The 12,480-nt window shown below is 36.6% G+C and overlaps 1 protein-coding gene across 2 annotated transcripts in view; it reads right to left on the minus strand.

Annotated features, from left to right (window-relative positions):
- The window catches only part of LOC110448379 (adhesion G-protein coupled receptor G6-like), a 66,546-nt gene extending 63,843 nt beyond the window's left edge, over nt 1–2,703 (minus strand). For both annotated transcript variants that reach the window (XM_021494578.1, XM_021494576.1), the window contains exon 1: nt 2,090–2,703. The gene's annotated coding sequence lies outside the window, so the exon portion shown is untranslated. The remainder of the gene's footprint in view (nt 1–2,089) is intronic.
- Nucleotides 2,704–12,480: the final 9,777 nt, after the last annotated feature.

The raw sequence follows: 12,480 nt of genomic DNA on the forward strand, positions 1-12,480 counted from the left end.
CAAAATTTGTTCATAGGTAACTGAAGAATCTTCTGTCTATGTTTGAGATCGCCCTATCTCAACAAAGGGTATGAAAGAGTCTTTGAATCACTACCCAGGTAAAGCCCGAGGGTGCACCTTGAAAGCTTAAGAGAAAGAATGCATCCTATACGACCTACGCACGATCATATCCTTATACAAAGACATTCGCCTTGTGATCACACTCACTTGATTGGAATATACATTAGGTTTCATTGTGGTCAAACCTATGCAATTAAGAGAAAGAAACAAAGGAAGTGCACTTTAACAAACAAAATATGTTTCAGGAGACGCATCGAATGAACAAACATATATTGTTTTGCCTATCATTCTACACCTTTATTGATAGATTTCTCTTGATCGGCTTATACCAAAATATTGTCAGACATTTCATGAATGTACCTCCCAATGGATTCTAAGGATTCGATTCTTATTAACGGACGAATTGTTATTTTAAGATGTAGAATATAATTCTGAAATTGCTATATATGGTAAAGAGCACCATTAGGTATAGGTATATGTCATGAACATTGTTGTCACTATTATGAACTAGTATAAGTCATTTTCTGCAGAATTATTCTATATATGTGACGTTACATTTTGCCAATATATAAGCGTTCGAAATTTTAAGTAATGAAAACAAAATATACAAATAAAAATATTTAAAAATCAAAAATATAAAAACAGACATAAACTACAAGAATCGAACCCTGGACCTACTCACCCAGTTACATACTTTATATACAGGATGTCTCGCTCCACTGAGTGATTAGGGAATATTTGATTAAAAACGCACAAGATCAAAATGAAAGATGGATATATTGAAAACGGAAATCAAAATGTCAGAAAAACTGCGTTTTTTGCTCCGTCTTTTATAAAGAAAGGGGATATCACGATTCACGAAAAACACAGTTACGTTGTACTCCTAACTGTTCGTGATCAGAACTCGTGCAGTGGTACTCTTAACCTTTAAAATATCTAAAACCGAAACACCTGCGTGGGACCTGTACACCTATTTATCAATAGGTTAGTAAGAAAAGTTGTACTCCTAACTGTTCGTGATTAGAACTCATGAAGTGGTACTCTTAACCTTTAAAATATCTAACACCGAAAAACCTGCCTGGGACCTGTTCACATATTTATCAATAAGTTAGTATGTGTTCCTATCCATTGTGATCCGCTTAATGTGGCTTAATCAAATCCGCTATATCGAGGGAGAGTGTTGTCACTTTTGTCGACCTGTTTGGTGTATCCGCTTACATATATCTGTCTGAGTATGGTGAAAAATGTGGCCGGACCTCGGACAGCTTGATCACTTACACATGATCATTGATACTGTGTAAATGTTCTATATAATCAGCTAAAAACTTAACGCGAGATCGACAGCAGTAGTGAACACCGTTAACGAGTCAGCATAAGAAAAAAATAGACTACCCCACAGTGTCGACATAGGACGAAATCCAACCTCAAATTCGATAGAGAGGGACAAAAATGTCATGGGAAAATGTATTTATTCAAAAGCAGAAATTAATACAGTATACAATAGTGTTCTTCGACGTCCCACAGGCGGTTGCATAATATTTAGTTTGCTCTTACAGCTGATAAAACACATCTAAATGTGTCGAAACACGCAGATAATATTCTAACTGTAAGTCGACAAGTCAATAACAGAAATAAATTATAAGGCGACGCGAAAACAAAAGGAAAGACAACACCACAATCCTTAAAATACCTGAATTCTGCATCTGAAGCCTATAGGTACTATCACAGGTGATGTAAACCTATTTAGCAGTATTCGCCGATCACTATTGTGCCTTTACTGGTATGTCTGTGTCGACTCGACAAAATTGTCTTTTTAATTGTTAAGAAAACTACATCAATCATTGTTTTTTGTTAAGACAACCATTATAATACCTACCTGAGATTTATGACCTAAACTGCAGACTCGGTCATGGATGCAATAAACGAGTATCTCCTTCAATGAAAGGTCTGGTTAGGTTGTATACAAGAGGACATCGGTTATTTACATATTTGTTTACATATATAAACATATACAACAATGTTTTCTTACCTTAGTTTTCACGTTGTTAGTATATCGCAATGACTAGTACAATCGGTGTGTTCTAATGTCACAAGTCACGTTCAATAATCCCTCGTTTAAACTGCTCCTCCGATGAAAGTGTGAATACAATTATCTCAACTTTCTCAATGGCGCACTGGTCGAATTTACATTTACATGATCTCACATCTCAGAGTTCTTAAAAAGACGTGCTGTTTTTAATTAGTGAAGAACCTCCGGACAAATCATAAAAAATCCACGAGCTCGAAAGTTCATGGTCTAGATGTACACGGGACACTGCCGGTATAACCTTCCGACGGGTAGGCCTCCGAAAATAACTCTGTATATATGTTATTCAACTAAGCGTGTCCTATTATCTCGAGCGTATAGTTGTATACCCTTTGTACAATGTGCCACACTTTAAATCCGCAGTGAATAGAACTCGATTGTACACAATATAATTTAACAGCTCGTAAAGGACATGTTTTCACACTTGCAAAGAAATATGCAACATCTGTCGACAAAACAATGTTCCCATTTCATGACGACATTAATTCTTAAGTCGTAAGTCAAAGAATGTGTTGTTTAATGGCCATTGAACTCTCCACTAACAATGCTATACCGACGACAACGTGTATAATGATACGGGTCCTATGACGCACCCGTGTAGTATCCCGTGTCGTCTATATATAGTACTCCTCGTTTGAGATCCGGTTTGTTGCAGGAGATTTTTCGCTTTAGTCCATTGAGTCAACATTGGCATGGCTGTAAGAATTATAAGAATTATACACTGGCCCACCTGTGTGTACCATGGGAAACACACACATACACAATCAAATAACATTATACAAAACCGAATCATCCCCTTATTGAACCCGTCTCAAATAAAACAAGGCCGACAGCTCAATAAATTTCCTTTAAAGGGACTAAAAGTAGAACAAGGTATAAATTGAAGAGTTTTACATTTACAGCCCTTATTTATTTTTTATTCATTTATTTATTAAGAATAAAAAATAACTGGCGAAATAAACTTCTTTTCATAACGTTGCTTCTTACTCACATAGATGTAGCATTGCCGAAAATGAAACTGGAAAAGTGAGGGCGATTACTTAAATCGTGAAACGACAGATCTAAGTGCGTCATTTCTAAATAACGATACAGGAAAATATTCACCACTTTTTCCCATATATAATTTACAAAATTAAGAAAAAATAATTAGCGTCTCTTTGATAATGACTGTTTTATATCATTTTGTTATCGTGTGTGTCACGTATTATTGAAAAAAAGGTTAACCTATTTACGTCTACAGGTATAAAGGAACTTGAGTTTATCACTTATAATGAGATGTCAAACATCCCCCACTTAAATTTATATTGTTAATTCTAAAAACAAACTTTATTCAAAATTATACCATTTTAGCCATTTCCAAGATCCATTAAGATAACATTTCCCATCACATGAGTTTCCTAAATTTAAATACCTTTGGATGGGACGTTGTATTTTCATACATAAATGACTATGAAGGAATTAACCGACTTTTCCTTTTAATGAGCGCACTATTATATTTGCCACTTTTCTTTCCGCATCTTCGTTTAAGACGTCATAACAAACAGCATATATGTTAACAGAGAGTTGGACATACATAAATGATAAGTATCCATGATAACGTTAAAATGTATATCTCATAAGAATGTTGTATTTGCTGTATTACGATCAATGGACTCCCATAAAAATGTTGTATTTGTTGTATAACGACCATTGGCCTCTCATAAGAATGTTGTATTTGTTGTATTACGATCATTGGCATCTCATAAGAATGTTGTGCTTGTTGTATAACGACCATTGGCCTCTCTTAAGAATGTTGTGTTTGTTGTATAACTACCATTTGCCTCTCATAAGAATGTTATGTTTGTTGTATAACGACCATTTGCCTCTCATAAGAATGTTGTATCTGTTGTATTACGATAATTGGCATCTTATAAGAATGTTGTATTTACGATCATTGGTCTCTCATAAGAATGTTGTATTTGTTGTATTACGATCATTGGCCTCTCATAAGAATGTTGTATTTACGACCATTGGCCTCTCATAAGAATGTTGTGTTTGTTGTATAACGACCATTGGCCTCTCATAAGAATGCTGTGTTTGTTGTATAACGACCATTGGCCTCTCATAAGAATGTTGTATCTGTTGTATTACGATCATTGGCCTCTCATAAGAATGTTCTATTTACGACCACTGGCCTCTCATAAGAATGTTGTATTTACGACCATTGGCCTCTCATAAGAATGTTGTATTTACGACTATTGGCCTTTCATAAGAATGTTGTATTTACGACCATTGGCCTCTCATAAGAATATTGTATTTACGACCATTGGCCTCTCATAAGAATGTTGTATTTACAACCGTTGGCCTCTCATAAGAATGTTGTATTTGTTGTATTACGACCATTGTTCTCTCATAAGAATGTTGTATTTGTTGTATTACGATCATTGGCCTCTCATAAGAATGTTGTATTTACGACCATTGGCTTCTCATAAGAATATTGTATTTGCTGTATTACAGAAAACACATTGAAAAGCCTTACGGCCGAAAGTGATTTCTATGTTAGCAATTGACATTTTGATCGTTTGACATGATTTAAGCGAGTTACAAAAAAGTTGGTTTGAGCACAGAATCCATGCTTGAGCATGAGAACGGTTTCATGAATACGGGCCCCGGTCTTATTCTTTTCAAAAGTCTCTATGTTAACGTATCTTTGGCTCACATTGTACTTTAGTTTATGACTTGAATTTTGTTTATGGTTATAACTGTAAGTTTTGTTAATTTTCATATGTCACTTGGACGAATATTCTTTGAAAATTATTCATAAATTATTGATATTCGTCTTCATTTTGCCTGTTGCCATTTTTCTGTTACAAACGTTGTCATCGACAAACAATTTGCTATAGATGTTGTAAATACAAGCAAGTTGTTGACATACACTGACAGCATAGAAGACCAAGCACTTTTAATTGGGTAACCTTTCTCTCATCAGTCCAAAATTGTAATATCTACTTTTGCCCTGCGTTTATTTTATCCTAATGCCATGCTGAAATTCTACAACCTGTAATTTTGATTTCATCAAAAATCTAGGGGTGCAGTTGATCTGCTTCTGGGTATTTTTTATATGGACCGCTTCTCTAAATTTTCTAATTACGTGTTCCACTATGATATGAAGTCAGTATCTTGACTTTGCTATAAAATCAAGCATTACTGATTCTTTGTTTTTACATCTGTGATGCTGTTCAATACACACTACTCAAAAATATATTCAGTCCTGTAGTTTTTCCTTTGTCTTCCGCTTCCATATTATACCTCCTCCCACAGTTGACACGTGAGATGTGGACTGGTTTATTGTTGGGGTTATACTTGTTTATCAGATTATAGATTTCCTGCTATGTGTACTTAAGTACCTATACTTAAACAAGTTCGTATCTTTTGTGTAAGGCCCATGAGTTTCCGTCCTCATCTTTTTCTAGATTTGTAATTTCTATTTACATCTTTGTCTCTCAAACACTTATGTCAGGCTTTGCTCTCCCCTGTCTTTCCGCATCCATCAACAACTTTCTACTCCGCAACGGTCTATTTTTTACAATGGTTTGTCATTATGCCCTTGCATTACCCTTGAAGACGCATGTGGATGGATCACCATATGAAAACGCAGGTGAATGGATTTTCATTATCCAATAAGAACGCAGGTCAATGGATCATCCACCAACAACGAGACTGGGTTGGATTATCCACGGACAAGGAAGGTTGGTGGATTATCTACTGATACTGGAATGAGGAGTAGTATCCACTGAAGATTATCTCCTGAGAATGTCGATTGAAAGATAAATTATCGAGGGTGAATGTGGATGGATCATTCTCTGAGAATGCAAATGGATTGATTATCCACTCAGGGGGCAGATGAATGAATTATCCACAGAGAACGGAGATTTATGGATTATCCACTAAGAATGTAGGTGGATAGGTTATCAATTAAGGACTAAGGTGGATGGATTATCCTATGAGAACAAAGGTGGATGGATAACTCACAACGACAGGTGGATTAATCGCTAAGAAGGCGGCGGGTGGGTGTACTGGCACAGATGGATAGATAATCCAGAGAGAACTGTAGTTGCTGGATTTCCTATGCTCCGATGTATTCAATTTCAGAAGTTTCCAAACAGTATCATAAATGGGACCCACGCGCTGTACATGTCTCTTTCCTTTTTTTAATATTTTTCTTCCCATTCCTCTTCGTCTTGATTACTTCCTATAACATTTACAAGGTCGTATTCATGTGTTTCGTCTGAAGCGCTGGTGATCCCTTTAAAAACAGGATGTTGATATGTTCAATAACCACGTGCCCGTACTTGTGCTTCAATTCTGACTTCTAGAACACCACTCGCCTCGTTTTTGTTTATCAATTCTTCTCTTAATCTCTTGTTGAAGTGTTTAGCTGATTACAGTTGTTGAAATATGACTCTCAGATCGGTACTCACTCGATGGTTTATAAGTGGAACATTAATTTTCAATCTTTCAATCAATAAAATGAAGTCTTATGAGCATGACATTTAATCACAGAGCTTCGTATGATTGTATTATTAAGCTCATTTTATTAGCATTTGCGCATGATATTTCTTGTTGAATCTATTTTAACGGGGTAAAAATAGAAACAAATATTTCACAGTATTACGTTTCGAATTTAATCAAAAATGCATTCAAATCAAGACAAGACAAAACAAGAGGTCAAACACAGTCTGGATCCAGACAAAATGGACTGGAAAGTATCCCGCCTCTAAATGACGGTGTTTTACATTTGGAGATTGGGTGACGCCGTGGATAACGCTCTCGCCTTTCACCAAGGCGGCCGGGGTTCGATTCCCGATCGCACTTGGGGTCACCTATCAAACCGAGTGTTTTTTCTCAGGTTACTCCGGTTTCTTTCCACATAAAGACCCTCTGTCCTCTACCATCCAGACCAACACACGTGATTTATATAGGCTGATGTAACATGTTTCATTAGTGTTGTAACACACATTAACCGATATTGTTTTAAATAACTCCTATTTGTAAAAGAACGTTCAGCTGTAAGTGTTAAAGAAATTACAAATCTACATGTTATATCAAGTACAACCAACTGTGCTTTATGAACCCAATGAAGGTTATTTCGGTATCTGTATCGAGAACTGTCTTCACAGAATTGACACAAAGTTGAAAACGTCTCGTACAAACAACAATACTGTAATCTCGGAGTTTTAGAATCTAATGCCAAAGCTATGGTTGCCATATATGTTGAATTGTTTCAGTACGTTGACCAAATGCCGTTCTAATTTTTCCTGACTCAACTTAAAAATGTAAAACGATCTCCGAACAAGTTACTGCTCCCATCTCTAATCTAAACCAACGTTTTGGTTTTCTCTGTTTCTACTGACAGACCCAATCGGTCATGTTTTTCAAGCATGATTATCGAGAGATTTAACCATCGTCTTTATACCGCATAAGAAATATTAACGTTAATATCAGAATTAAATATTCCGGACCGGGAAGAGGGAGTTTTTACTTATCAGAAATGCAATCTAAAATTGACATGTTATCGATCTTATTAGCCCTATTATAGCTTCTGTATTGCAATTTATGTCTTTGCAATTAATACCCGCTTTTCTTTGTATGATAATGGACCCTCAAAATCTAATTAAACTCCGTTCATTTGCAAAAATTATGAAACAATAGTCAACGTATATTAATCACTTGTCGGCCTCCAAGGAAGCACGCAGTGTACCTTAATTTGAGAGGAAACCATAGTACTGGAGAACAACCACGTAGTCTGGCTGTTGACTACCTACCAGTTCAAATCAAAACTGAAACTGGACATCATATTCGATCGGGGAATCGGACCCTGGCTGTCTCTTCAATGGTAGGAAAGTGCTCTATCCACTGTGCCTTCCGACTTCCCCTGGTACAAGTTTCCTTAGCTATATAATGTGGGTTTCTTGATATATCTTTACCGTGCTTTGATACGCGTCTCTGTAAATAGTCAATTAGTACGCTGTTAAGACACTGCGAACGGTTCAGCGAGATAATTACACGGGATTAATCACGGATTTTCACTCTCTGATAAACTTTCTTGCACGAAATTACATTTTAGCGTGCCTGGCAAGATTGAACCCTTATATAGATAAAAATGGAGTCATAACACGACAATCGAGTATGACCATAACGTTATCATACAGGTACACACAATACAAAAACGTCATAAACGTGTATGAATTAACCAATACGCGCACAGTTAATTAGGGGACTTCTTTTTCGAGAACAACGTGTAACCATTGAAATAGTACGTAATTGAAACACGTGATTTCTCATCTTAACAGGGATATACGTAGTCTCGTTCAACCAGACGCTTGATCACTTGTAATTCAAGAGTCTGGTCAAACACGGTACTTTAGAATCACCATCACAAGAGGGCAGTGTTTTTACTTCCGTTAAAACATTTCAAAGAATAAGGAAATTAATGAAAGAAGTATCCGTGTATTCACTAATACCGAGAAAATGTCAATTCTCCAGAATAATGCCATATATTTCCACTGAATAAATCATAACTGAGCACTAAGCCAACAAGGCTGACTGAGGTTGGAAAAAAGCATGCAAAGCAAGCGAGATTTTACCTGTACCCAATTCAAAACACTTCAGGTTCTCACTCAGGTAATCTGGCTTGACTTGTATCAATAGCCTTGTTAGCTTTATGAATTGTTGTAAAATATCCAATGAAAATACATGAAATCATTCTTTTTGAAGCATTTTCTTACATTTTTCTCGTTAATAGTGAAATCATGGATACTTCAGGAGGAATGCATGTACAGGTAATTTTTTCATGAATTAAAATATTCAATGAAATTTTGCGCCACTCAAATTCTGACTTCAAAAGTTGAAAAGGGTGTGTCAACCTTTGACCAATGAAATCATTTACCAGAATTCTGGTAAGCCTCGTTATGATGTCACAAAACGAAAGCACAGGGTTTGACCAGACTCTCTGTTCGGCGTAGCAAGTATACGAAGTCATTCGGAATGTATCCACATATGGGACAAAAATTGATAAAATATAAGAAATTGTCAGATACTTCAAACGTTCAAATGTGTGATTGCATTTACAAATTACTTAACAAATAATTTGAGAAGTATTCATTAATTAGTGCAATTATTTTGTCTGGAGAGAAGAGGTTAGGGGGACTCTACATATGATATAACAATTTGCGAGTAAATACAAACATAATTCATCAATACCGGGCTACGATGAAACATGATAGATACAGACCCAAAAACGCCTACACGTCAATTGATTCGCTGATGAATACATAGCTATCAAAGGAACGGTTTTATTTCTGAGTTCACGTTTAGCATTTCCGTGAGCGAGTAAATCGGACACGTGATCTCTGATAATTGCGAGGACAAGCATTCAGAACATAATTTATAGTCCGGGAAATAATGTTTTCAGGAAAACTGTCTCTCTGTATTAAGTCTTAGGAAATAATATGTTCTCATGAAAACTGTCTCCCTGTATTAAGTCTTGGGAGATAATAAATTATGTTCTCACGAAAACTGTCTCTCTGTATTAAGTCTTGGGAGATGATATGTTCTCACGAAAACTGTCTCTCTGTATTAAGTCTTGGGAGATAATATGTTCTCACGAAAACTGTCTCTCTGTATCAAGTCTTGGGAGATGATATGTTCTCACGAAAACTGTCTCTCTGTATTAAGTCTTGGGAGATGATATGTTCTCACGAAAACTGTCTCTCTTTATTAAGTCTTGGGAGACAATATGTTCTCACGAAAACTGTCTCTCTGTATTAAGTCTTGGGAGATGATATGTTCTCACGAAAACTGTCTCTCTATATCAAGTCTTGGGAGATGATGTGTTCTCAAGAAAACTGTCTCTCTGTATTAAGTCTTGGGAGATAATATGTTCTCAAGAAAACTGTCTCTCTGTATCAAGTCTTGGGAAATAATATGTTTTCAGGAAAACTGTCTCTCTGTATTAAGTCTTGGGAGATGATATGTTTTCACGAAAACTGTTTCTCTGTATTAAGTTGACGGAGGTAACATCTCACGAAAACTGTCTCTCTGCATTAAGTCTTGGGAGATAATATGTTCTCGCGAAAACTGTCTCTCTGTGTTAAGTCTTGGGAGATGATATGTTCTCACGAAAACTGTCTCTCTGTATTAAGTCTTGGGAGATGATATGTTCTCACGAAAACTGTCTCTCTGTATCAAGTCTTGGGAAATAATATGTTTTCAGGAAAACTGTCTCTCTGTATTAAGTCTTGGGAGATGATATGTTTTCACGAAAACTGTTTCTCTGTATTAAGTTGACGGAGGTAACATCTCACGAAAACTGTCTCTCTGCATTAAGTCTTGGGAGATAATATGTTCTCGCGAAAACTGTCTCTCTGTGTTAAGTCTTGGGAGATGATATGTTCTCACGAAAACTGTCTCTCTGTATTAAGTCTTGGGAGATGGTATGTTCTCACGAAAACTGTCTCTCTGTATCAAGTCTTGGGAGATAATATGTTTTCACGAAAACTGTTTCTCTGCATTAAGTTGACGGAGGTAACATCTTCTCACGAAAACTGTCTCTCTGTAATAAGTCTTGGGAGATAATATGTTCTCACGAAAACTGTCTCTCTGTATTAAGTCTTGGGAGATAACATGTTCTCACGAAAACTGTCTCGCTGTATTAAGTCTCTACGAGGAATTGAGTTAGACAAAATCTCGGAGATGATATCATTTTCACTCAACTTCTCTTTCCTGATTTGAGTTAGTTTTGGAGAAATTTGTTTCTAACCCTGAGTTATATAAAACTTGAACTTTCAACAGGGTTAGAAACAACTTACTATTGATGCGCATATGTCATGTTAGGGAATGAAAACGGTTTCAGAGAGAAGGGCAGGGACGGACGGACGGACAAACAACGAGGACATCTCGATCTCCTCACTTTCTCCGATATAAGAAGATAGGAGTTGAAGTAAAACTTGCAAGAGTTTGCCACGTCCTCCTGCTGTTCTAACAATTTACACATTAAAATCATAAATATTGTAATCCGGTGTTATATGTATAGTGTTGGTGTTGGACCGACAAACGCCGAACAATTCCCAACCCTGGCCACTTTCATTTATCGCGATCCAATAGGTTGAACCGGTTGAACCACAGTTGTTCGTTTATGAAATAAGGTCGGACTTAGTAATTTGATGCTGCTTTCAGGCGAGCCTTGACAAAGCGTTGCAAGGCCTGCATAAACATTTGCAGGTCCGCCAGAGTTCACACCCGAGAATGTAACATGTAAATCCAGACAAACCGGTTATTCCTCATAAACGAACAGGCCTCTGTTAAAAACATTTCAATTTATTTATCTCGTTTTTTAATTCAATTCAATTTTTAAAGAAAAATGCCGTGGAGATTATTCAGATACACTTTTTAGTCGAATGATATTGAAAATTTGTATATATGTATACTTAAAAAGATCATGAGGTTTAGAGCGGATTAGCATTGTTCAGTAATAGGCTTTCTTACAGTATGAGAGGGTTGGATCCCACTGATAAAAAACTTAATTTCAAGATATGGAATATCAATAGTCATGTAAAATACGTCAGACGAACGTTTTGTACACCTGCGTCAAGTATGGGGGGATAAATTACGTGACAAACAGTGTCGTGCTGCCTGTACGATCTGACTCAGGACATAAGATCCTCCACCATTACCGTAACAATGGCAGGCGTTTGTTGTTGTTTATATCTTAAATAGGTTTATAATTTGTGTACCTACCCGTATCAGGTCTGGGTTTGGGGTGTATAGGGGTGATATTAGTCCATGTATCGGAAACACTTGCAAAACTGTTGTAGTGGTATAGTGACGGGGAGATGTAAAATACATAAGTTCTTTACTAGAGTACCACAAGGTGCCGTGATCGATACTCCACCGTCTATTTCACTTGTTAAACGATACTTTGGCAATTATTGAGTTGATGTAAATAGTTTTGTTTGTTCGGGTTTAACGACCTCGCGACCTGTGAATAGAGGAGTGGAGTGGGATAAATAACTAAAAGGGATCGAGGATGAGGGGGGGGGGAGGGGTAACGAAGGGATGTGGGTGGGCGGCGATATTCATAAGACTAAAGTGATGGGAGGTCATATTTTAAAATATACGCAGAGAAGCAATGGCGACAGTGTGAACAAAACTTACTACTAGAGTATTTGTATTAAATATATTTATTAAGGGTATGGTGTTATGTGTGCAACTTGTGTAAATATTGACTAGGAGTTATTTCCCCTTTGATATTAGCATTGAAGGAGGCTTTGTAGATAACGATTTACCAAAGTGAA

Source organism: Mizuhopecten yessoensis, unplaced genomic scaffold (assembly GCF_002113885.1).
Source record: "Mizuhopecten yessoensis strain PY_sf001 unplaced genomic scaffold, ASM211388v2 scaffold4025, whole genome shotgun sequence".
Lineage (NCBI taxonomy): Eukaryota > Metazoa > Mollusca > Bivalvia > Pectinida > Pectinidae > Mizuhopecten > Mizuhopecten yessoensis.